This window comes from Rhinolophus sinicus, chromosome 3 (genome assembly GCF_057876585.1).
Source record: "Rhinolophus sinicus isolate RSI-liver-muscle chromosome 3, RSI-T2T, whole genome shotgun sequence".
NCBI lineage: Eukaryota > Metazoa > Chordata > Mammalia > Chiroptera > Rhinolophidae > Rhinolophus > Rhinolophus sinicus.
This window is the reverse complement of record NC_142503.1, coordinates 23,163,464-23,190,412: the sequence shown is the minus strand read 5'-3', so window position 1 is coordinate 23,190,412 and position 26,949 is coordinate 23,163,464. Positions and strand designations below refer to the sequence as shown.

Below are 26,949 nucleotides of genomic sequence, written 5' to 3'. Positions count from 1 at the left end.
TGGTCTTCTTTAGAAGCATGGGTACACGAGAAAAAAATCAAAACAGCCAGTTTTACCTAAGCACATACAAGGTGATCTATACATGATGTATTACAGAATTGTACACCTGCAACCTCTGTAACTTTACTAACCATTGGCACCCCAATAAACTTTAATTTAAAAAAGCAAATATCCTTAATGAAGCAGTAAAATTTATTAATTTTATGAAATTGCAAACCTTGAGTACAAATCTTTTATGCTATGTGATAAAATGGGAAGTTCACATAAACGCTTTCCCTCATACACAAGTATAATGGTGGTGAGAGGAAACGTATGCGTGTGATTGGTTGGCTTGCAAGCTAAACCAACTGCTTTTCCCCCCAGAGAATCCCAGTGTTACTTGAAAGAAAAAAATGACATGCTACGGTTATTCAGACTTGGGTATTTGACAGACATTATCTCAGAAATGAATAACATTAGCCTATTGTATCAAGGTAAACAACTGACAGAATTTGTTGCCAATGATAAAAATTTGAGTTTTCCAGAGAAATTAGAAATTGAGAAAATTCATCACTGTGAGCTTGACAGCGCCGCAGTACTTGAAGACTTAATGGTATCAAGTAATGTGATTTTTTTGATATTACATAATGAAGAGTGTCACCATTTGGAAGACCTCGATAGCTCAGTGAACCAGTACTTTTGAAATGACCCATGCATGATGTTACAGAATCATGCATCCATGAAAAACCCACTCTAGAAGTACAACATACAGCAATGGATTCTGGTGCAACAGGCTCCCAAAAGGTCACTGATACGGTTTCAGATTCCACATTGCAGCTCACTTTGAAGGAACTGCTACTTGTTGAGTTTCTGTATTGTTTAAAAGAATATCCATAATTATCTGAATAAGTTATTAAAATACTTAAACTATTAAAATTCCCTTTCCAACTATATGTATCTATGAAGCTAGCTTTTCTTCATGTACTTCAAAGTATCATATCACAACAGATTGAATGCAGAGGCATGGAAGGCAGGGTGAGTGTTCTAGAATAAAGAGGCATGACAATCAAATGCAAGACCTTAAACGAATCTTGGTCTAGTTATATAGGAGAATGTCCATGTTCCTCAATGCTGCATGCTAAAGCATGACAGGTGTAGTCTTGTGCTACCTGCAACTTTCTATCAAATGTTTCTGTGAGTGATAAAATAGTGATATATATATATATATATATATATATATATATATATATATATGCTTTATCTCTCACTGTGTGTATAAGCATATATGTATATACATATATGCATAGCTCTCTCCCTATTTCTCTCCCTTTCTCTGTATATATAATATACATATTATATATATAATATACAAGTATGTTATAACTTATACATAATATGTATATTATCTATATATACATAGGGAGCGGGAGAGAGATATGCATATATGTTTATATATGTATACACACACACAGAATGAGAGATAAAGAAAATATGGCAAATATTAAATAATCGTGTATGTGTGGGTTTCTTTCTTGCCCTAAAATCCAGGAAGTATTCCCCTCTTAGCTATTTACCTCTAAAACTCTCCCTGGCCCCTATTTCCCTCACATGCCAGCTGGAATATAAATTCTTGCAAAATAACTTTCATTTTAAATCCAAAACAGATGGATTCCTTCCTTGAAATTCTAAGCTCCCTCCTTTCCTGACTCATCCATATCTACAGTTCATTTTCTTACAGCTTATCTGTCCTAAAAAACACTTTTTTATTTTTTTCCATGGCTCATTCTGGATGAATCACACCTTTCTAATACAGAAAGGGCTTTTCTAATTTTGAAGTGCTTTGCCTACTAAGGCGCTCTTTACTGGGACGGTGGTAAGGAAGAATTATAGGTCCCTGGTATTCACTGCAGGGGGTGCTCTGCAGTACCTCAGGGATTTATAAAATTCTCCTGGCGCTGTAGTAGATACTTAGGCAACATTTAATGAAAGATCACCTTTTTCAATACCCTTATATCTGTGTTCCATTCTCTCGTCTTCTACTGGCTTTTTACTAACAGGAAGAAAACTAGTTTCTCAATCTGACGTATCGTGGCTTTGTTTTGGAAACTGTTTTCTGCCTCAAAGCACTTTCCTAAAATCCCTAATGCGAGGCTTTAATAAAAATAAAGGGTATTCATGGTCACCATCTTGGGTACCTTTGCAGAATTTTATATGTGCATCTTGAAGAAAATTAATGCAAATTTTACCCATATGTGATGAAAACACTGATTGTTCAAACTATAGTCACTTTAGTTCTCTAACCAATCAGCAGCAAGGAAAAAACCACACCTCTCCTATTATCTCTTAATTTCATTTTTATCTTTTCTGATGACCATGGTGAATTCTAATCTTATCAGTTGGTCTCTTATTTTCTCAAATCATTTGACATGAGTTTCTTTGAGGTGTTATAAAAGGAATGAGGTAGAGAACTGAAGGTAAGACAGAAGACAAGCTATAGCAAGAGAGCTAGCTTTTCAGAATGTGTGGGGAAGGTGTTGGAATCAGGATATACCAGGGGTCTCAATCGCACATACACACAGCAGGCAAAAGGTAACCTGAATGAGTGAAGCAAGTCTGGGTATAAAAAAATAACCTTTCATTGAACAATTATGATCTTTCCATGTGTTTCTCTAGAAACATGGGGCTCTATCATGGGGTTCAACTTTTGTTTTCTCATTTTTAATAGCAACCTGGCACAGAAAACTATATTTCTAGTCTAAGAAAAACAATGCAAGTAGAACAATAAATAGCAACTGACATGAAGCTTCAGGGTCAGGGAGAGGGCAGAGAGCATAGGAGACTGGCCTGAACTGGAGAGGGTAGGTCACAGGTCAGTGAAAGTGGACTATTGAAAGGTGGGAATGTGAGTTCCACAGAGACAGTGTTTTTCAAGAAAAGCTGCAAATATAAATTTTATGGTAAACGTTCTCAAGTTTTGAAAAGAAGTCTATGAGCTACATTCAATTTCACTGCTAAGGCTGCCATTTTAGGCCTCTGTTTTATGCATACAAGTACATGAAAGGACATTGTATCAGACATTAAAACTGGAACTATGCAATTGCCAAAATTGCAATAGCAGTGTTAGAGAGTTAACATTATGAAAAGTATTATTTCCTGGAAGACTTGTGTAGTTGATGAACATAACTGTAGTCTCCTTTTAAGAAAAATGTTTATGACAAGAGTAAACAGCAGGACAATTTTATGAGCAATCCCACTTCTCAGTAAGCGTGTAAACTCCTGTGGCCTTTGTAATTCAGGAACAGAATATGCCAACTGACTCAAGCAAAGGAGTAATATACACTGGGCCTGAGAGCATCAATCAATGTTTACACGTTTAAATGCTGTGTGAGAGAAGACAGGTGGTACAACTACACAAAAGCAAACAACTTTATCCTGAGTGCAGTGTAAGATGGGAGTCATGAATCTCCATAGACAGAACTAAGGTCTGCCTTATCATATAAACAACCAGTGATGTTGTTTGCCTTTCAGTCCAGGTGCAGAGTGATGTGTTTGCCTTGGCAGCCACATGCTGCCTGTGTGAGAAACCGTGGCACATATGACTTCTGTCATTAGTCAACGAGGGGCAGGAGAAAAGTGAAGGGAACAAAAGGGAAGGCGCTCTGCCACTTGCCCAGCTGATCTCTTTCCCCAGTTGTAAATCCCAAGGTAGGAATGAGTCTATCCTCTCCTTGTTCCTCCCATAGGACCAACAGTTGATTTCATGATTGAAGCCAACAAAGGAACCCCACAAGTGTGGAAGAGGGCCTGAGAAGGACTGGGAGAAGTGGCTGGCCATGGTTTCCTTGGCAGGACCTGGTGAAGCATACAGCCTGCCAAGTGTCCCAGCTGTGGCTTGGTTTCACTCAGCCCTGCTGGTGGCTTTTCTCACTTTGCAAGGAAGCAGCTTGTGTTGCAATGTGTTAGACAGAGAGAATCTATGTCATGCAGGGTGGCATGCGGGGTCTCTGGTCCCGCTCCCCACATAAGAATGCAGGACATGGTGAGGCCAAAAAGGAACGCCCACAGAGCCATAGATAGGGGAGTCACACCACTATATTCTCACTGGCGGCTGGGTTGGAGACACAAGAGGCAGGAGCCACACGATCTGCAATCTGCCGTCCGCTTTTCTGCCAACCAATCAACGCCACTTGCTAGCTGCAATCCGCCCTGCTAACTGCAATCCACCCTTGCTAGCTCAGCCACCATCTTTTTGCTATCACCCCCTCCACCCCCTTACTCATAAACATTGAAAGTTAATATGTTTGTAATGTCTAGAAAAAAACAGCATTTGGGGAGTGTACTTTCACTTCCCAAATAGCCCATCTTAACCCCTCTGGTCCCTGCAAACTGGTGGGGTTTTTCTGTTTTGTTTTGATTTGGTTTTTGCTTAAACCAGACCCTACCCATAGCCATACCCTGCCTTTAGATGCAATCCAACGGGGAGCCACTGTGCCTGTTTCCCCACCTGGGAAGTATTTCTTGGGGACAGGAAGTTAAAGACAGGCAGCAGCAAACAGAGCACCGGTGTGTTTAACAGCTGTTTGTCACCATGATCAGCCGCCGTTTCTTTGGCTCTAGCAAAGAACCTTGGGTTATGGAGGAAATCTACATAACAACTTCTAGCTGACTATAGTCAGACGCCCTGTTCTCTCCGAAGCATAGTCCTGAAGCTCTGAAGCCAGGAAAATGCCCTACACTTACTTCTTTCCATGTAGGAAATACAAAAGAAGAAAAGAATAAAGGACAAGCAAGTAGAGAGTCAGGCTCAGAGCAAGTTCTTGCTTCCAAGCTGAAATTAATGGAATTAAATAATAATAAAGATAATGCTTAAGAAAATCACTTTTAACAGGACTCCCTAGTGGCTTTTTTTTTTTTTTTTTTTTTTTTTTTTTACAGTATTGAAAATAGCTAGCAGACCAGGGTAGCTAGGAAGACTGTTTCCTGCCGATATGCAAATAGCAAAACAAGCCAATCCTGAGGTACTGAGAACAGGGAACTGGCAGGTAGATGCTGTTATTGCAGCCTTTGGTAGCCCAGCCAGCCTCTCAGCCACCCACAGGACTCCAGAGCCTCACAGTTTTTGTGACTTGGCTTTTCAGATGTTTACAAAGGATCAGGTTTCCTTTGGCTCCGAGGAGAGACCTGGCTGGAGGCCTCCAGCTCATAAACTGTGCCGCCAGTGTCTAACATTTGCTAGACTCACAGAAGTGCTCTAATGTCATGGCCTGTTTTGCCCGGGTCCAGGTTTCAGTTTTGTGACCTCCTTGGAAAAGCCTTCACTTCTCTGATCCTCGATCTCATAGTCTCTAAACTGAGAAAATGGTTCAGCGATTGTCAAAGACCACAACCTAGAATAAAAAATTTGTTTTACTTCAGGACCCAATATAAATTTAATGTATATATTTTCACTTAATTCAATAATTATATATCAAGTTGCTGAAGTTAAATATTTTAGAAAACAATATTTACCCTTACCACCTACAACATGCTTCCTCCTTTCTATCTTTATTGCTTATCATGACTCATCAAGTTCATTTTGTGACTTGCTAAATGCATCACAACCCACAGCTTAAAATCTCTGATCTAGATCATTCATTCATTCAACAAATACTTATCAAACACCAACAAGTGCCAGGTTGCCAGGTACTACTCTAAGTTCAGCAGAGAACTAAACAGACAAAAATACTTTCCCTCATAGAACTTACATTCCAGAAGGGGATATAGATATAGATATAGATATAGATATAGATATAGATATAGATATAGATATAGATAGATAAATCATATATATATCTCAGTATATATCTCAGTATATATAGATACACACACATATATATATACATATCACACATATATATGTGTATATATATATGTGTGTGTGTATATATATATATACTGAGATATATACTGAGATATACATATATGATTTATCTCAATAAACTGTATGGTATGTCAGATGACGCAGCATATATTATTGGTGCCCCACCCACATCCCTAAATATCATATCATATCATCACTTCAGTGTGCTCCCTTATATTTCAGGGGCCAAGATCTGCATTTGGGACTTTATCCAGAGTCATCACAGAAGACTTATTTGTATTTGCTCACTTTGAGAGAAGCAGGAAATTAAGTCTGTCCCTGAGTGTCCATAACCAATGACTAATGAAAGCTTGTGTAGAAGTACCTCAGCTTTTTCTCCACTTGAGTAGGGTAACCATGCAGCATCTCCCCAAGAAACCACTTACATTCCAATTTTGGGCACAAAATTTACTTCTGGGGTGACTCAAACTACGAAAGATGTTAATAAGTGCTACAGTATAAAATGCATAGAAAAAGGAAAGGGAGGGTCATGGGAGGTAATTTTAAATGTGGAGATCAGGGAAGGCCTTGCTGATAAGAAACAGGTGCTATTTGAGGGAAGGTCTGAAGGAGGTATGGGAGAAGGACACGTGGCTGGGGGTCGGGGAGGAGAGTGGAGTGGTGAGGGGTGTTCCAGGCAAAGGTGGAAGAGGAAATCAGAGATAAAACAGGCAGATCTAAGTAGACACTTTCCACTCCACCATTTTATTTTATGACCATATGTTAGTGACTGGGGATTGTAACATCTGGAAACCTGATTTAAAAGTATACCTTCTTATTTAAAATAAGTAAATGTGATAATGGCAGGCAGAGAAGCTAGCAGGGGTGGCTGGGGCTGTGTGTGTACATCTCAGAACATCTATCAACACTCACCTGTGGTTTTATTAAACTAAGCTTTCATAGTGATTTGCATGGTTTCCCATTATCAACTTTATCTTACTGCCAGGCTTCAGGGATGCCCTTGGAGATTTTATATTCCCAATCATTAACTGATCTGAACATTTTAACTTGTTTCTGGCCCAATGCAACTGTCTTTGGGCATTCGTTTCTTTATCTAAAAAGTGGCCCAACCATCTCTGATTACCATCACGCCCAACTGGAAAACCCTCAGCCATTCTTTTAGGTGGGGACAAAAGAGCAGAAAGAGTATGAAGGCAGTTGAAAAATAACTTTTAGGTTGTTATGGGGAAAAGTGTCTCTTCCTACTTTTTACATTCATTTTAGAGAGAGGAATCCCTTCTATGCTGATCTTTGCTTGAATTCTTTCAGTGATGGAAACCTCACTGCTTTGCAAAATGGTCATTCCAATTCTCAGGTTCTATTGATTATAAATTCTCCATTGTTTTGAATCAAACTCCAAAGAACTCTCTAAGCAACTCAGAACATACATCACTTTCGTGGGACAGTCCTTTATCTGACTGCAGGAAACGAACCTACTTGCCTTGTTTTTCCTCAACCAAACATCATCAGCTCTATAGGACATTCCACATATGATACAATTCCCAGCATTTGGACATAACTTAAAGATTGACTTCTCAACAATAATACTAACCGCAAAGGTTACTGAGTGCCTAATGCCATTCTAAGTGCTTTTACTTCAATTATCTTATTTAATACTTAAGCAATCCTGTGAGGTAGGCACAATTATTATTCCCATGTTATAGATGAGGACAATACAAAAGATAGAAGTTAAGTAATTTGTCCAAGACACATAACCAGGAGGTAGTGGAGCCAGACACCCAAACTAGTTAGTCTGGCTCCAGAGCTCATATTGTTCATTAGCGCTGTGCTCTGCCACCTCTCCACTAACAAACTGGGTAGTGAGTCCAGACTAAGACTCACACCTCTGGCTCGAAGTCTAACGCTCTTCCAACCGTGTCACATTGTCCTGAATGTAGATGGAATGCCCTTGGGAGAAAGTAAGGGGATCTTGGGGAGGGAGAACTAGGGTGTAGAATTTCAAATCCAAAATCCCGGGAGAATTGGATATCTGTTGAGTTTGACATATGTTATCAAAAGTAGAAAGTAACATTCCCTATTTCTAAATTTTGTCAGGAAAATGAACATTAGCAAGGACAGAGAGGCAGCCTTGATCTAGAAAAGACTCTAAGACTCTCCCTTTTTCCCACACTTTAGGCAGCAATGAAGGCAAAGTTCAGGGAAGTCTTTAGTTGGAACAAGGAAGAAGCAATGGCCTCCAGCCACAGGTCCTTGTCACCTGAGGCTATTGAGATGGTGAAAACTCAGTGGTGAAAGCTTTCTTTGTGTAGTATTTTCCTTCTTCCCTAAGGAATTAAGAGGTGGGGTAAGGAGAAAGGGATGGCCTCCGCTTACAAAGCTGAATCTGAAAGATTTTATCAAGAAAGTGAACTTTCAGAAAGGGCTCACAAGGCAAAAATCTCAGCAGAAGGAACCAAAGATGGAAACAAACAGAGATGACAATTGTCAATAGTATATTTTCATGGCAGCAGGCAAGGTGATCCATTTAAAATGAAGGTTAGTTCATGTCACTTTGCTCAACACTCCAATGGCTTCCCTCTTTCCTCCCAGGAAAAGCCTTATTCCAGAAATGTGCTTCATAGTCTCATTCAAGATTCTGCTCAAATTATATTAACAAAGAGGTTCGGGCGGCTGATGGCTCAGTTGGTTAGAGCACGAGCTCTTCGCAGCAGGGTTGCCACTTCGATTCCCACATGGGCCAGTGAGCTGCGCCCTCCACAACTAGATTGAAGTCAGAGAACTAGCTGCTGCTGAGCTTTCAGAGGGGCAGCCGGATGGCCCAGGTGGTTAGAGCAGGAGCTCTCAACAGCAAGGCTGCTGGTTCAATTCCCACATGGGATGGTGGGTTGCGCCCCCTGCAACTGAGATTGAAAACGGCAACTGGACTTGGAGCTGAGCTGCGCCCTCCACAACTATAGATTGAAGGACAATGACTTGGAGCTGATGGGCCCTGGAGAAATACACTGTTCCCCAATATTCCCCAATTAAAATAAAGGTTCACTGTTACCCTCAGACTTGATTTGAACCCTCTCTATCTCCTTTCTCTGTTTTGTTTTACTTTTTTAGCACGTATCACCACCTGATCTATGGTTCATTTATTTGTTTTAGGTCCCTTCTCCCCCCAGCCATGTATATCATATAATGAATAATACCAAAATATAATACCAAGGAGGAGATCTCAGATTGAGTCTAACTCTTTTTCTGCTGTATTCCAGCACCTAATACTGAGCCTGGTATTTGTTAATGGGTGAATGGGGGAAAAAAAATTAATAGGAAACAAAGAAAGCAGATGGGTAAAGATAATAACTAAAAGATGACCGCAACAGTCAGAAAACCTTAAAAAAGTTATATTTGTAACCCAAATATGGATAGGAAGATGGAGCAAGATGAAAGGAACTGATAAATCTTTCATGGTTTAAAAAATAGGAACACTCATCTTTTCTGCAAACCAACTGAGGACCTACTTTAATAGTTCTTTGTCTCTGGTCTCACACCAAAAAAAAAAAAAAAAAAGTATTCATAATAGCTTGTATTTATTGAGCCAGACACATAACATGTATTAATTAACTCCAGTTTTCACAATGATACTGAAAGCAATTAATTGTTATCCCCACTTTGCAGATGAGGAAAATAGGGGCCAAAAGTTAAACAGTTTCATCAATAGCTAAAAGTTGTAAATAACTCTAATTGCCTATTGATAGATGGATGAGTGAATAAACAAAATGTGGCACAGCCATACAATAGAATACTATTCAGCCATAAAATGAATAAAGTAATGATACAACCTACAACATGGACACACTTAAAAAAGTATGCTACTGAAGAAAGTCAGACACAAAATGTAACATATTGTATGATTTCATTAATATAAAAAAAAACAGAATGAGTAAATCCATAAAAACCTAAAGCAGATTGGTGGTTTCCAAATCTGGGAAGAGAGGGATGGAGTGTGACTGTTTAATGGGTGTATATAGGGTCTCCTTTGGGGGTGATGAATCTTTTGGAACTAGATAGAGGTGATGGTTGCACAACATTGTGAATGTACTAAATGCTACCATTTATATACTTTAAAATGGTTGATTTTATATTCACCTTAATAAATTAAATTAAATGTCAGCAATTTGCACAATAGTAAAGTGAGTTCTTCAAGTCGAAATTAAAGGACACTAAACAGCAATAAGAAAGTAATGAAAGTATAAAACCACTGGTAAAAGTAATATATAGAATACTGCAATGCTGTAATGGTAGCATGTAAATCACTTTTGATTTTAATATAAAAGTGTAAGACAAAAGTATTAAGAATAACTACAAAAACAAATATTTGATAATAGAAACACAATATAAAGAGATGTAAATTGTCCCATCAGTAGCATAAATTATTGGTGGGAAGAAGTCAAAGCGTAGAGTTTTCACATGCAATAGAAGTAAAGTTGTTAGCCTAAAATAGACTAATAACTATAAGATGTTTTATGTAAGCCTCATGGTAGCCACAAAGAAAATACCTATACAAGATAAACAAAGAGAAAAAAAAACCAAGCATATTACTACAGAAAAATCAACAAAATACAAAAAGAAGACAATAAGAGAAGCAAAGAGGAACAAGAGAGCTACAAACAGAAAGAAAATAGTTAACAAAATGTCAATAGTAAATCCTTTTCTATCAATAATTACTTTAAATGTAACTGAGATAAACTCTTCAATCAAGGGACATGGAATGACTGAATGGATTAAAAAAACAAGACCCAACTATGTGATACCTGCAACAGATTCACTTTAGACTTAAGGACAAGCATAGGCTGAAAGTGAAGGGATGAAAAAGATATTCCATGCAAATGATGAAAAAAAGAAAGAAAGCTGTACTTATATCAGCAATATATACTTTAAGTTAAAAAACTGTCACTAGAAGTAAAAAAAAGACATTTATAATGATAACAATATCAATTCATCGAAAAGATATAACAATTATACATATGCATACACCCACAACAGAGCACCTAAATATACAAAAAAAAATTGACAGATCTGAAAGGAGAAATGGACAATAACACAATAATAGTAAAAGACACCAATAACCCATTTGCAATAATGGCTAGTACATCCAAACGGAAGACCAATAAAGAAACAAAGGACTAGAAAAACCTATAGACAAACTAGACCTTACAAACATACATAGAAAATTCCACCCAACAGCAGTAGCATAAACATTCTTCTCAAGCATACGAGGAATATTTTCCAGTAAAGAACATATGTTAGGTTACAAAACTAGCCTTAACAATTTTAAGAAGCTTAAAATCATACCAAGCATCTTTCTAGTACAATGGAATGAAACTAGAATCAAGAATAGAAGGAAAACTGGAAAATTCACATGTATGCAGAAATTTAAAAATATATTCCTGAATAGCATTGGGTCAAAAAAGATATCAAAAGGGAAATCAGAAAATTACTTAAGTCAAATGCAAATGAAAACATAACATACAAATTATGGAATACAGCAAAAGTAGTACCAGGAGGAAAGTTTATAGTGATAAACACCTACATTACAAAATGTTTTTTTTAAAAATCTGTAAAAAACTTAACCTTAAAACTCAAAGAACTAGAAAAAGAAGAAAAAACAAAACCAAAAATTAGCAGAAGGAGGAAAATAATAGAGATTAGAGCAGAAATAAATGAAATAGAGAAGAGAAAAACAGATTTTTCAAAATGAACAAAATTAAGCATGGTTTTTTTAAAAGATAAATGAAGTTGACAAATTGTTAGCCAGACTAAGAAAATAATAAATAATATTAGAAATTCTGAAAGAGGAGCATTATATCTGATACCACAGAAATAAAAATGATCATACAAGACTACTGTGAACAATTATATGCCAAAACAATGAATAACCTAGAAGAAATGGATAGATAGATTCCTAGAAGCATACAACCTCCACAGACTGAATCATGAAAAAAGTAGAAAATCTGAACAAATCAATAATGAGGAAGGAAATTGCATCAGGAATAAAAGAAATCCACCAACATAGAAAAGTCCAGTCTAGACAGCTTCACTGGTGAATTCTTCCAAATATTTAAAAAATTAGCATTAATCCTGCTCAAACTCTTCCAAAAATTAAAGAGGAAGAGACCCTGCCAAACTCATTTTATGAGGCCAACATTATCCTGATACCAAAGCCAGACAAAGACACTACAAGAAAAGAAACTAAAGTCCAATATCCCTGATGAACAAAGGTGCAAAACTCCTCAACAAAATACTACGAAACCAAATTCAACAGCACATTAAAATGATCATGCACCATGACCAAGTGGGATTTATTTGTGGGATGCGAGGATGGTTCAAAATATGTAAATCAATGTATGTAATACACTACATTAACAGAATGATGGCTTAATCATATGATTATCTTAACAAATACTGAAAAGCCTTTGACAAAATCCAACACCCTGTCATGACAAAAACTCTCAACAAACTAGGAATAGAAGAAAAGTGTCTCAACATAATAAAGTTCACATATAAATATCTCACAGGATCATCATATTCAAAAATGAAAAACTGAAAGCTTTTTCTCTAAGATCAAGAACAATGCAAGAATGTCCACTCTCCTTCTCTTCACATAGTACTGAAAGTCCTAGTCATCGCAATTAGGCAAATAAAAGAAATAGAAGGCATCTAAATCAGAAAGAAAGAAGTAAAATTATCTGTTTGCAGATGACATGATTTTAAGTGCAGAAAATCCTAAAGATGCCACACACAAAAAAAATTGTTAGGACTAGTAAACAAATTCAGTAAAGTTATAGGATACAAAATCAAAATATAAAAATCAGTTTTAGTTATATATATTAACAATAAGCTATCCCAAAAGGAAATTAAGAAAATAATTATATTTAAAGTAGTATCAAAAAGAATAAAATACTTAGAAATAAATTTAACATTGTCTAATAAGAGTACTGCCCTACATTTACACATGGTTTATAATTCACCAAATGCACTTGCACATATCAACTCATATCTCCACAATACCCTTGGAAGTAGAGCAGAGGGATGTATTGGACAGAAGCAGAATGCCTTCAGCATTGGAGTGATCAGGGAAAGCTTTTAGAAGAAAGTGACATTGAATATGAAGATCAAGAATGAATCGAGTTTCAAGTAGGTGAGGGGTGGGGGAAATAACATTGCTAGAAAGGAAGGCGGGATAAAAACTCACTGTATATCTTTATTGATCTACTGCTCTAAAACCCAATAAAATCAGCAGGAACAAACATGTTTTAACTTTATTCGGTGGGAAGTAGGTGCCATTAAAGAACTTAAATTCAGGGAGTGATATAATGAGACTCATTATGGAAGCATTGAGGTTAAGGTAGACAAGGCTGGTTAAAATGAGGCAAGCCAGGGGACTATTGAGGGGAAGAGGCATGAACTGAGGCATTAACAGTGGAAAGGGAAAAAAAGGTTTTTGCAGGACTTTTTCACTGGTTGGATGCCCCACCTTAAACCTCCTGAGTTAGCTCTGCAAGTGACACCCAGACTGTCCATTTGAAACACTCCTCAGATGATCGTGGTGTGCAGCCAAGGTTAAGAACAACTGAGAGCACATGAGACAGGGAAGTTGAGGCATGTACATCAAGTGTGACAGGTGAAGAAAGCAGTGCATTAAATTGTAAAGCCACCAAAAGGGTTAACAGGGTCAAGGAAGAGGTGAGGTTAATGTAGGCAGAGGTGAAGGAGCCCATGGGATAGAAGAGATTAAATATTCATGGGGAAAAAGGGAACTTCGTGTTTCTAGACTTTCTGTTATTCATCAGGCATTTTACATATGCTATCAATCACCATTATTATTCCCTTTACTGGTGATTTATTATTATTATTATTATTAATCATTGAGGCATTTAGTACTACATCCAATTTACAATGAGACAAGTGAAGCTTAGGGAAGGCAAATAAATAGTAGGACCCAAACCCATGCCAAGGGCTGGGCTCTTTCCTTTGCATCAGGTCATGGAGCAAGGTCTTGGAGGCAGAGGGAAGGAGGGGGGCCAGGACTCAGTGGGAGGAGTAGCTTGGAAAAAAGGAGGAACTTAGCCATGGAGACAGTGACAAGACAAATGTGCAAGAAAGGAACACACATAAAAGGAACACACATAAAGGGAACACATATAAAGTGTGCAAAAAAAAGAGGCAATGACAAAACAATTTTGGGGTGGAGGAAGGAGGCTGAGGTTTATAGCAGATTTCCTTCATCATCTCAGAAAAGCTGCAGTGAGGTAATCTACTGAGAGTGAATGCTGGTGGCTTAGGTCGTGCCTGTGTGCTGCACAACAGAGCAAAAAGCCGACCTTGCCTCTCTCTCCCAGTGATATGCACATTAGTCACTCAAAAACCAATCTCTCAGGATGGCTGGATGGCTCACTTGGTTAGAGCACGGGCTCTCAACAACAACAAGGTTATGGTTCAATTCCCACTTGGGATGGTGGGCTTCGCCCCCTGCAACTAAAGATTGAAAACGGTGACTGGACTTGGACCTGAGCTGCGCCCTCCACAACTAGATTGAAGGAAAATGACTTGGAGCTGATGGGCCCTGGAGAAACACACTGTTCCCCAGTATTCCCCAATAAAATTTTAAAAAACAAAAACAATCTCTCATCGGTTGGAAGCCATGAGCACAGATGAGTTGAGCTGCCTGCAGCTAACTTGGAACTACATGGAGGAAAAGCAAAGTTCCTAACTTTCAAGAGCTGACGTCTAGAGTGATGTTTTTCACCAGCAATTAAAATTGTCTGATTAGAACAACTCCAAAAAATGGAGAGGTCCTTTGCTTTGTAAAGACCATATAGAAATATTTTGCCATTGAAGATCCCATGTCGCCCAGGGGTTTTGACCATAAAAAGGGGTTGCCACCCATGGGTAAATGTAAATATACATGAGAGAAGCATCTCCCATCAGCTAAGAGAACCAGATGGAGTCTACAGTTTAATTGTACAAGGCTATGTTATTAAACAGGTGCCTCTGGGCTTCCAGTCCAAAAGGATGAGCAAATCATGCTGAGACTTTCAGCGACTTTCAAAGGTTTGGCAAGTGGCTACTGCTGCATGTGATTTGAGTTATTCCATAGTGGCAATCAACATAGAGGGAAGGAAAGCCTAGTGTTTCAATACCTTTTTGTTGAAATTTGTCAACAGAAGTTTGCTGCCACCAATCCAATGCCAACAGGAGTCCCTAATCTGGGATGCAGTAAAAAGGTGAAACTTCATTAAAAACAGTTCGCAAACCAGAAAAACGCAGCCTCCAGAATAAAGGGCAAGTGCTCTCCCCCAAGACAAAGGGGAGGCTCACTTTCATAGAGGGAGTTCCTGCCCCAGTCCCTGATTGGTCCATATCTATGCAAATGAGTAATGCAAATTTACACAGTTTGATTGGTCCAAATATCACTGTCCTGATTGGTTGGAATCATGCATTCTAATTGGTCTTTATCAAGCTGCTCTGATTAGTTAGTAAAGATGCAAATAACGTATAGCTGTGTAGCTCTGATTGGATGGGAAAGTTCTCAGCCTATTAGTTGAAAGACAAATCTAGGAACTCCTTTATAAAAGCCTGCTCAGGTGGCAGCAACTCCATACATGAGGCTGGCAGCTCAGTCTGTGGCTTTCCCCTGAAGTGTAGAGTGCATGAGAGGACCCTGTCAGCAATGGCTTCTAGACTGATTATGAATTTGAACACAACCACAAGGAATATTTCTTGGCAGGTGTATTCTTCTCGGGGTCAACAAGCTCAATAGCCTTTGTTTAAAGTGCCTTCTTGGTGCCCCTCTGAGTTATGAAATACTCATGTGCAGTATTAATAACATCAGACAGACACTAGCAGCTTACTAATAACTATTTCATTCAATCAGCTACTACTGTTTGTGTGTATATATGTATATATACATATACATATATATATGTGTGTGTGTCTATATATATATATATATATATATATATATATATATATATATATTCCCAAGAGAAAACGTGATGGTTGTGCATGGTTTCGTGATTACCAAAAAAAAAAAAAACTCAGAACCACATAAAGCCCTATTAGAAGAGATAAATTCTATATCTGTGGAAAACAACAAATGTTTCTGTGTGGCAGAGAATAAACAGCACCCTAGAAGTTTGAGTTTTGGGGTATCAAAAAAGAAAGCAAAATTTCCTTGGGTCACTGACTTTTATTTTCTTTTGCCCTACTCACTCTGACCCCTTCTTCTTAGGAAGGTGAGATTCAAATCCCTGGAGCCCCCTTCAAATGTTACCAAGTTCTGTTCAAAGTTATTCAGAAATAAGGAAAGAAACTTAACATGGAGGCACTCTACATCTCGGCTGCCAGGAGAAATATGATCTTTGAGGTCAATGAATTTATTAAGATATTTTTATTACTGTTTTGTCTGTCTATTTTTTGGTACCGTCTTAATGAAAGATGTGTGGCCCTCATCATGCAAAACCAATCTAGGCAGAATCAGTTATTTCTTCTCTACATCTTTTCTGCATTCGCGCTTCCCCAACTACTACCCTCACCTTGTAAAACTTGCAGGCTCTGGACATTTTGCATTGCTGAAGAAAATCACTGTTTTGCTTCCAGCAAGGAATATAAATGTTGCAACAACTGACTCCTCCTCTAATGAAGAAACAGTGAACAAGTGCACTGAGTTGAGCTTCTTCTCGCAAAACCGCCGGGCTGGGGACGGTGGGGCCCAGGCTGAAATCTCGAGACAGTGTCTTTTGGGCTGAGCTTCCCCGCCCCTTTCCCTTTCTGTCTTACTCGCTCCTCTCCCTCTTTCTGGATTTTACCCGCTATTCATGAAACAGCTTTACCACAGTGGATCTCAGCGTCCTTTTGCAGGAAGTGCTCACGGACTGATATGGCAGACTTTGCTCCCCGGCAAAAGTGAGTAGCCAGGGGACGCGTGCGACCAAGAGCGGCGCCGGCCACGAGGCGCCGGAGCTTCGGGTTGGAGGCCAAGGGCGGGAGGGGAACGAGGGCGGCCGCGGGCGCGGACTGCTCAGCAAATCGCCGGAAAGCAGCCGGAGCTGGCAGAGGGGCTGGGAAGGCAGGGGCTCTGACCGTAGTCGGCGCTGAGATCCCTTCTCAGAGGAGCTAGAAATGCTCTCCGCGCCCAGATTTTACAACTGCACACATTTGTCTTTTTAAAAGGCATCGTCAGATGCACCCTTGAGAACGAGTTTTGGAATGACTGTGGGATTCCAATAATGTAAATTATTTACGTCAAATTGAAAAAAAAAGAAAAAAAAGAAGAGGGGGCGGGGAGGAGAAGGGGCTCAGACAGGTGATGCGATGACAGCGGACTTGAGGATTTTCCAGCAGCGTCAGTGGAAGCCTCCCGGTGTCCGGTGGGGAAAGTTAGCGCTACCTGTGCTGACCCGAAAGGCGCAGCTCCCCTCAAAAGCAGAGGCGGTGATATCAGGTAAGCAGCTCGGGGCTGTCACCCAGACCCCGGAGCAGGCGGAAGGCGGATTGACCTGGGCAGAGGAATTCCAACCAGAGAGGAAGCTGATAGGAGAACCCGCTGGAGGGGAGAGGAGATGAGAGGAGTGTGTGCAGCAGAAGGGAGAGGAGAGAAGTCAAGCAAACTGCGGTAACGGGAGAGCCCGAGCGCCGTGCAAGGGGAAGGAAAGCAAGGGCTGGAGTGCTAACTCACTGAGTGGGAGAAGATCCTTTTAGTGACCTCTACCTATATCGCGGGGAAACGGCCCACGTTACCCTAATAACAGGCAATTTAGGATTTTCTATGATTTGGCTTGAAAATGGTTGCGAAACATTATTAGTAATCCGGAGGGATTCGTTTGTCTTCATTCATCAAGTTGGCTGGCAAAATTTCCCACCTGAGTCTCCTGCTTCTTGGTCAGTGGAGCGCTGCTAATCCTAGCCCTGCCCTGAGCTGTGCAAGCTTGGAAGACACTTATGTTCTCTGGGCCTCAGTTTTCTTTGCAACATTTAGGGGAATTTATATGTGTGTGTGTATATATATATATATATATATATATATATATATATACACATATACACATATATACACACATATATTGTTATATATTTTATATAACATATATATTATATATAATATATAACATATATTATATATGTTACATAATATATAGTATATACTATATATGTTATATGTAATACATATTATATGTATTATATATATATAATATATATATCTCCCATTAAACATGTGTGCATATGATATGTATGTGTCTACATGGGGTAAAAGCACTGACTAATGCAAGGAAGAAGCAGATGAAAATTTTCATTTCAGTGGTTCTGAAAAACGGGGTGTTCTTATAGGATGTACATAAAAATTTGCAAGCAATTCCTGATGGTTCCTAGACACCCCCCTGAAGTCTCCACCTGAACCTCCGGTCAACATTCTTTGTCTAAAGAAAGCCTTCCCTTTGAAGACCTGCATCAGGACCGTCCAGCCAAACTCTGCTGGCAGCTGGGCTGACTGTGGGAGTAATGTACAGCTTTCTCCAAGGTCTGGAGCCAGCCAGGCTGTTGAAAGGGAAAGCCCTCCTTTTCTGAGTGAGCTCCTCGGGCACTGTTTCCCAAGGGCTTCACCAATCTTTGCCTCCTAGGGAACCTTCCTCATAAACTCTTTTAATGAATTTCCTAAAGTGATAGTCCTCACGCCTGGAGTTTTCATTCTTACAAACAGCACTAGACAGCCACCTGCAGAGAAGATCTGTCTGTCTGGAAGAGAACTCATCAGGTCACCTAGCTGGATGTCAGACAGTAATGCGAAGGCTTTGTTTTGAAAGGAAGTGCCAATTGCTCCCAGTGCATAGTAAGAATAGTAATGGTTTTCTTTTGTACCTCTGCAATTTGCCTTGAAGGGACGAGGGCCTCTGGTTTTGTGCGATGGGGTCTTCCACTGGCAACCCCAGCAAGACGTGGCAGAGGACACATGGAGCCTTGTGGCCCAATGACTGGGCTGCGAATCTTGGCTCATACACCTTGGCAAGTCACTTCTCTGAGCTTCACTTTCTGTCTGTAAAATGCGGAACAGTACTGCCATTCTTGCACAGTTATTAGGAAAACAAAAGTAATGTTTATACAGTGCCTGGTTCTATAGTCAATGAAAAACTGCTACTATTAATGTTAATGTGAGATTCTAAATAAGTGTCAAATAATTTCATACTTTTTAGAGCAGCTTACTGTTTCTCTTATGGGGCTTACACCAGCAGAAGAATGAGTAAAATCAATCCTGGCCTAAATATTCTTAAAGATGAGTAATGGGTTTAGAACACAGAGTTGGGTTTACTGTTTCACCTTTGTCAAGTAAAGCACTCTGTGTTGCCAGCAAGTGAAATGTGTCCAGATTGGCATGGATTCTTAACTCTCTCTCGGTTCTCTTTTGGTCCATAATCTTGAATACAAAACAGCTAGATCTCTGCCTATAGCTACAAACATCTGGACATGGAAACTGGAGAGGTTTCAGGCCTGCATCCATCTCCAGATACACCAGAAACTCTCTGTAGAGAGAAATGTCTCCACTTGACATAGATTTAACCAGTTCAGTGCTCTCTCTCTCTCTCTCTCTCTCTCTCTCTCTCTCTCTCTCTCTCTCTCTCTCATCCTGGCCCCTCAGGTGCAAGAAGTTGGATGATGTAGAAATGTGGGAAAGAAATATCAGAACATTAAAAGGAAACTGGTTACCCTCAAAGTAGCCATTCCAAAGATGGATCAGTATTCTTGCATGCAGAGATAATACTGATACCTTCTATTCATTGAGTCTTCAAGCTGTTTAAACGCTTTCCTACATAACTCAGTGAATTTTTATAGCAACACAAGGTATACATTATCACTTATGGCTTTATAGATAAAAAAACTGAGACTTATAAAAATTTACATAACTTTTCCAGTCTGCAGAGTTAGTAAAAGGCAAAAACTGAGATCCAAGCCCCGGTCTGTCTGACTTTGACACTCACTCTTTTTCTAATACCCGGTGCTGCCAAGATCCCTATATCAAAAGTTGCATCATGCCACCTGGGTCCCAGTTCTTCTAAAGAGCAGGAATAACCAAATCTTCCGGGTGATTTCAACTGGTGTGAACATATACTTTGCATGTCATACATATTAATAGGCAACACCAATAAAATCACCTGTGGAGAATAATTTTCCCAACCCTTTACAAATTCTGCTGTTAGACTCAAGATATCAAATACCAAACCTCAGCAAGGGAGACTGGCCCTGAGTCATTGACTTCCTGAGCGATTCTTTCAGGTTAAAAAGAGCTCTGGAATTGTACACCTGAAACCTATATAATTACTAACAATTGTCACCCTAATAAACTTTAATTAATTAAAAAAAAAAAGAAGATCTCTGGAATTTCCTTTACCTATTACCTTTAGAATCAGGGGACCATTTACATTTACTTCCCTGGGTTAAGTAGTCATTCATTCATTCATTCATTCATTCAATAAATACTTTTTCAGCTCTGAATAAGACAGACAAGGTCCTAGCTATTGTAAAGCTTTTATGCTAGAGAGAGTGGGGCAGATAAGAGGCAGGCGAACCAATACATAAATAATTTCAGATACTGATAAATGCTATGAAGAAAGTAGAGAGGCTGAGGAATAGTGTGGGCTACCAGGGCTTGGAGGAAACTTTAAATAAGGCAACCAGAGAAAATTTACATAAGAAAGTCACCCTTGAACTTAAACTTGCATAATAAGAGGGAGCCAGGCCACGAAGGTCTGGGGAAACGGCTGCATTAGCAGAAGAAACCTCAAGGGAAACATCTGGAAGTGGAATACATGAAGCAGTGGAGCCTCAAATACAATGACATGGCCTCGTAGAAATCAAGATGGGTTTCGTATAGGGGAAATTATTGTTTGAATGCCTATTATATGTTTCTAGGCTATGCTGTGTGCTTTATACCGATCTTATTTAATCTTCTCAACAATCTGGTGAGTTAGAGATTTTTGTCTTGATTTTAATAATTGAAGAAACCAGGACTCATAGGGGATAAGCAGCTAGCCCTGGGTTACAAAGCTGGAATTTGAATCTCATAGCCTGTTTTGCTTCAAAGCCCAAAACTTTTTGCTAACAAAACGTGTGGCCTTTGAGATAATCTCTTCCAGGGAATAGTGAAAGAGCTACCAGAAGGAAAATATTAAAAGTGTATCAGGTAGCTGAATGCTGACAATGATTTCTACCTGCTAGTACAAATTCCTGTAGTATGCAATACAAGCTCTAGCCACATGTGGCTATTGGGTACTTGAAATGTGACTACCTTGTTTCCCCGAAAATAAGACCTAACCAGACAATAAGCCCTAGCGTGATTTTTCAGGATGACATCCCCTGAACATAAGCCCTAATACGTCTTTTGGAACCAAAATTAATACAAGACCCAGTCTTGTTTTGGGGGAAACACAGTAGTTCAAATTGAGATGTGCCATAAGTATGACATATACCCTAGATTTCAAAGAACTAGTATAAAAAATCATTAATTTTTAATATTGATTGTATGTTAAAATGATAATATTTTGATATATTAGTTTAGATGAAATATATTATTAAAATTAATTTCACCTGTTTCCTTTTAATTTTTAATGTGGTTAATAGAAAAATTTAAATCAAATTTGTGGCTCACATTATATTTCCATTTAACAGCACTGCTATAGACTAATACATTGACAAAAAAAATGATGAGAAATTTTTCTTCTTCCTAACAACTTTTCCTCTAGTCTTGACTCGGACTCCATGTCAAATCTGTCCCAAAATTCTGTATTCAGCAAAGCAGTAAACAAGAGAAAAAGACGTCCCTCTGCACGCATCCCCACCCTCATTCTTCTGCTGAGCTGGTGATAATTTGCAGCCTATTTCATCATGTCACTATTAGATTTGATGAAATAGACTCAGTGGTTACATTCGTCACCACCCATCCTCTCACTCAGGCAAATCTCAAGAAGCTTCAATAATCCTATGACCAAAGGGTCATTTTGAATCTGGATTTACAGTTTTACCTTAAAATCACTTCCCAGGACAATGTCTCTGTCATTCTCGGCACTTTGTAAAATCAGACAAGGAGTCAGCTAGGGTTTCTTGTTTGTGTGCAGAGCTCTTTAAATAAGTCATCTCACCGTGGTGATAAATGTTTCTTCCTCTCTGTCCTTTTGCTTAAAACAGTTTGAACAAGATGCAGTCCCAGTTTCCAGAAGGGCTTCTCCAAGGACATCACAGAAGGCCATTTGGGTTTCTTTTGTCCACTAGCTAAAATGGCCCTGGAGTATGTCAAGAAAGGAAATAGGTGATTTGTTCCTGCAGTTTCATGTCTTTTAAAGGGAAGAGCAGTCAGATTCTGGTATTGTTAGAGGAAGCCTCTGGCCTGGGATATTAGAAGCCTGGATTCTACTTTTGATTACTGGTTTGTGTGTTACCCTCACCTTCCTCCCCCAACAATCCTGTGGTAAGTTCAGAGTTGATGAAATAATGCCACATCAAATGCTAATGGAGAAATGTGCTATAAAAATGTGGGCTCTGGTTACCACTGATAACCTGAGAACTGATGGCTTCTGCCAACCTTTGCCTGCAGAGGAGAGTTTCCTTCCTGTAGCTAGAGTGAAGCACTATACAAGATGCTCTTTGAAATATATAAGTAGCATTTGTTCATTTCCACTTAAAATCTAAATTTGGAGGGAAATGGCAGTAAGAAGCTTATAGGAATGAATTTTAGTGTACCTACAGCAACAGTAACACATATTTTTTAGCATCTTCTAAGCCAAGAAGTCTGTGCCAGACTCCACGGGAAAGCCAGGTCCTTGCTCTAGAGGAATATATTGTCTAGTTAGGAAGATGGGCATAAACATAAAACACCAGGAGCAATGTAACATAATGTACATTCTCTAAGTACATTACATGAATGATACAAGTGTAGTTTGGAGGTTCCGGAAGACAGTGTGCCCTAAGTCCTAAAGTACATTGAGAAAGGTAAGAGATGACCACTGATGGATGTAAGAGCTAAAGATAAATGGAGACAGGAAAAGAAGGCACTCTAAGTAAGGAGAAATGCACAAGTGGCATGGCATTGGAATTGTGCATGAAGTGTCCGGTGATGTGAAAAAAGAATAGTTGGAATCACCAAAAAAGCTTTTAAAAACTAATGATGCTTCCACCTTACCTCCAGAATTTTCATGTAGTCAGTTTAGGAATGGACACTGGGTATCAGCATTTTTTTTTTTAATTCCCCAGAATATTCTAATGTGAAGCCAGAGTTGAAAAATCATTGAGCAAAAACACAAGGTCTTTGTATCGTAATCATGGAAAATTCAATTAAAAGGGTAATATTTTAAAGAGAATTCAATGGACAATCAAGATGTGTGGTCTTTACTTTGTAGAAATTTTATATACACCCATATTTCTATATGGTCTTTTTAATTCACAGAAAATGTTGTTTGTAGTGATTCCATCAATTTGCATGTTGTAACTAAAAGGTGTAGATCAGCTGCCCATGCCTGTGTTCTGTATGCTTTTGGGGTGTCTTCTAGTCAACTTGAGCTAAGTGTGAGGCAATTGGTATCTCACAGCTGCTTATATCAACCAGGTTTTGTGTAATCATTGCAAAGGGCTTTATTAGCATGCCATTAGTCCCGACAGTAGCTATTTTATTATGATGTGTAATCTTCCCTCACCTCTACAACTTTACAAATTGGGAAATGGAGTTTAATTACTTGGCTTGGGCTTTGAGTTGCTGGCAACAGAGGTGGAATTAGAATTCTCAGCCACTGAATTCCCCGTATCTTATTTGGCTCCCAAAGAGAGTGCCCAGTCTCCTGTTACAGAATACTCTGTACCTGGCAATGTTATTTCTTCAATGAATGAATTAGTGTTATAGACCAGTAGGTGAAAGACGACTAGTCTGGTCGAGCTGCCAACACTATGACTATGAATAGTCAGCAGTCCGTCGCCACCACAGCAGTCCCAGGAGCCCCATCCCTACCGACTTGGAGCTTCCATTCAAGCTCCGTCATGCGTCATGTGTTATGCGTCATGCGTACTTACACCTCATCCACTCCTACCTCTGGGAAGTGAAGGCTTCCTAGCCCCAGAGCTTTCAAGCTGTTCTGATTTCTCTTCTCTGAAGCTTGTATTCACTGAATATTGATTGATTGAGAGAGAGAGAGAGAGAGAGAGAGAGAGAGAGAGAGAGAGAGAGAGAGAGAGAGAACAAAGCCCAACAATTTTTATAGTAGAATTTTAAGAGAATTCTTTTTGTCTTGGGAATTTCTGGGTTTATTACCAGTGGTGAGGTTGGGAGATCATTATGAAGGGTAGTGGGAAAAAGCTAGAGTCTTGGCACTACAGCCTCTTTAGGACAAAAAGATAGGTCAGTTTTGTGCCATCCCAAAATGGTTATTTTCTTGTTCTCTGTTTCCCAATCCATGACTGAATTAAGAACAATTTCTAATATCTTTAGCTATAGCAAAAGGCAAGCCTGTAAAACAATGGTCCTCAATACTGATTGCACATGAGAATCATCTCAGAAGCTTTAAAAAATACAAATGCCCGGGGCCCTAACCATAAACCCATTGAATCAAGATTTTGAGAATGGAGCCTCGGCATCTTGAGTTCCAGTTCTCCAGGTGATTCTTATGTGCATCAGTACGAGTTGATCTCACGGCTCAGCTAAGATCCAAATCTTAACTACTTATTTCTATTTCTTCTTTAGCCTTATTTTACGTGGCATGGACCCCAGAGAACCATCCAAAATATATTTGTATTGGTTAACAACTTTATCATTCTACTCTTTGGGGAGCATGATTTCTAGCATGATACTAAATGTCCTGCCTATGTAATAACTTCACACTCAGAGGGGCCCTTATGATTAAAATTTCTGTACGCACAATTTGGAAATCAGGTCGCCAGAAGCTTAATAATTATGAGATTGAAAGATAAAGGTTAAGCTTCCCTACCACCCATACATTAAATTTTCCGATTGCTATGTTGATCTTTAGTTAACCAACACTTGCTGTCCTGTCTCAGACATTTTAAAGCCAATTAACTCCATTCTTGTACACACCCTTATTAAAAATATAATTACAGTAATATTCCCCAGTCACTGTGTAGACTTTACAAAGTGAATTAGCCAAGAACTAACTAGGTTGTATAAAACCCTCTCAGTCCCAGGAAATCTTTTGGGTTGCAGAGTCTTCCAGCATCAGACTGGGCTAGGAGAGTCATGAATTTGGGGTTAGAAAGGGCCATTGTAAGTCACCTCAAATATAAAAGAATCTGGGATATGGAAAATGATTCTAGAAGCAATCTGAGAATAATTATCCAGGGTCCAGTTAAGTCTAAAACTCCCACTTTTTCTCTGAAAGTTGTATTACTACCAAAAGGTAGCCAAGTTTTTGTACTAAATTGGGAGGGAGGGATGTTGTACCACTGTACTTTCGGGAGTCCTAAGATTGCAGAATTAAGAGAAGATAAGAAATTGTGAAGAATGCAGGGAGAAGATGGATAAAGGTCTGCTGTTAGCCAAGTGTCATGGGCATTGGCAAGTTTTATTTACTCAAGTAATATTTATGGAGGGTCTGCTATGTATCAGGGCTGTCACAGGAGCTGGAGACAGAGTGACGAAGTTCTTGCTCTCGTGAAGTCTGTATTCCAGTGAGCGGAAGCATATCCTCATTAAAAAAGAAACAAAATCAAATATGTTAGTGCTATGAAGAAAAATACAGTGAGAGAAAAGGAACGGACTCTAACGAGGGCTGCTTTAAATAGGCTTACCAGAGTTGCTCTCTCTGAGGTGGGATTTGCTAGCACATTAGTATTTAAGAGAAAGCCATGCAGAGATCAGGGAGAGAAGGCCAGGCAGAGGGAACAGCAAGAGCAAAAGCCCTGACATTGGAAAAGGTTTGACATGTTCAGGAAACAAAAAAGGAGACCAGTGTGGCTGGACCTTAGGGAGGAAGGGCTAGACAGTCAGGCAGGAAAACAGCCCGGAGGGCCTAAGGTCAGGCGATGGAGTTCAGATTTACAGCACTTTAAGGAAATCATTGGGAGGTTTTAAGCAAGGGAGTGACACGTTTTACATTGCATTTTAGAGATTGCTCAGGTTTCTGTGTGGAGAATGGATTGTAGCCTGGAATCAGAGGGAGAACTTGGGAGGCTGTTCAGATCAGCAAGAGGTGAGGACGCATCAGCTGGGGTGATATTAATAGCAGTGGAGCAGTGGGGTAGAAGCATTAGGTCCCAGAGTGAATTTGGAGGTTCAGCCATCATGGCTTTGAGATGAATAGAGCCAGTAAAAGTGACAGCGGACCTAGTCCTGTCTGAGATCATTGCTCTTACCCAATCCCAACTTGGGCCACTGGCTTTGAACCAAACTTGGAATAACATCTAGTGTTATTAGAAACATGAGGGACTTTGACTTCAACTTATTTAAGCAGAAAGAAAAAAAAAAGTCCTGTCCGTGGTGAAATTTCTGTTTGCTGCTTTTAACCTCCTCACCATAAAAATTTCATCCTGTCTCATAAGACCATTCTGACGGGTTTTATTGTTTTTGATTACTGTGTTTTTCATAAGTGCTGAAAATGTCATATTCACATTGCTAGCTTATCTCTTTTCTGAGCATTTCACACTTTGGCTGTATTTACTGAGTCCTTCAGCCTGTCAGACGTTTACACGTGGCTTTTTGCAGTTGGCCAGTTTCTCCATATAAATGCTAACTTTTCAGGAGCAAGCTTTTTATGAGCACTTACTATATCCGAGGCATTGTTTTAAGAATTTCACATTTTCACTTATTTAATCCTCCCAGCCACTCTTAGAGTGAGAACAATTATTATCATTTTATAAATGAAGCAACTGAGGAAAAAAAAAAAAAAAAAAAAGAGCCTTCAGTCATTTGCTCAAGATTACATAGGGGTAAGGAACAAAGCCAGGTTTTGAACTGAGCCTGGCTGCAGAGCTCCAGGTTCTTAGTCATCAAAGCTGTGCCACTTCTCCTCTGTCTCCTTTTCACTCTTTCCAGTATAACTGAAGCTCTTATCTTCAGATGTAGACTTGTTTCTCCTGCAGTA

General features: G+C 39.3%; 1 protein-coding gene across 4 annotated transcripts in view; it reads left to right on the top strand.

Annotated features, from left to right (window-relative positions):
- The first annotated feature begins 16,538 nt into the window (after positions 1-16,538).
- Positions 16,539-26,949, top strand: part of PRLR (prolactin receptor) — a 151,326-nt gene continuing 140,915 nt past the window's right edge. For 2 of the 4 annotated variants that reach the window (XM_019737295.3, XM_019737293.3), the window contains exon 1: positions 16,539-16,789. The gene's annotated coding sequence lies outside the window, so the exon portion shown is untranslated. Of the gene's footprint in view, positions 16,790-16,909; positions 17,328-26,949 lie in introns of those variants that run through there. The other 2 variants (XM_019737296.3, XM_019737292.3) reach the window with 1 other exon arrangement.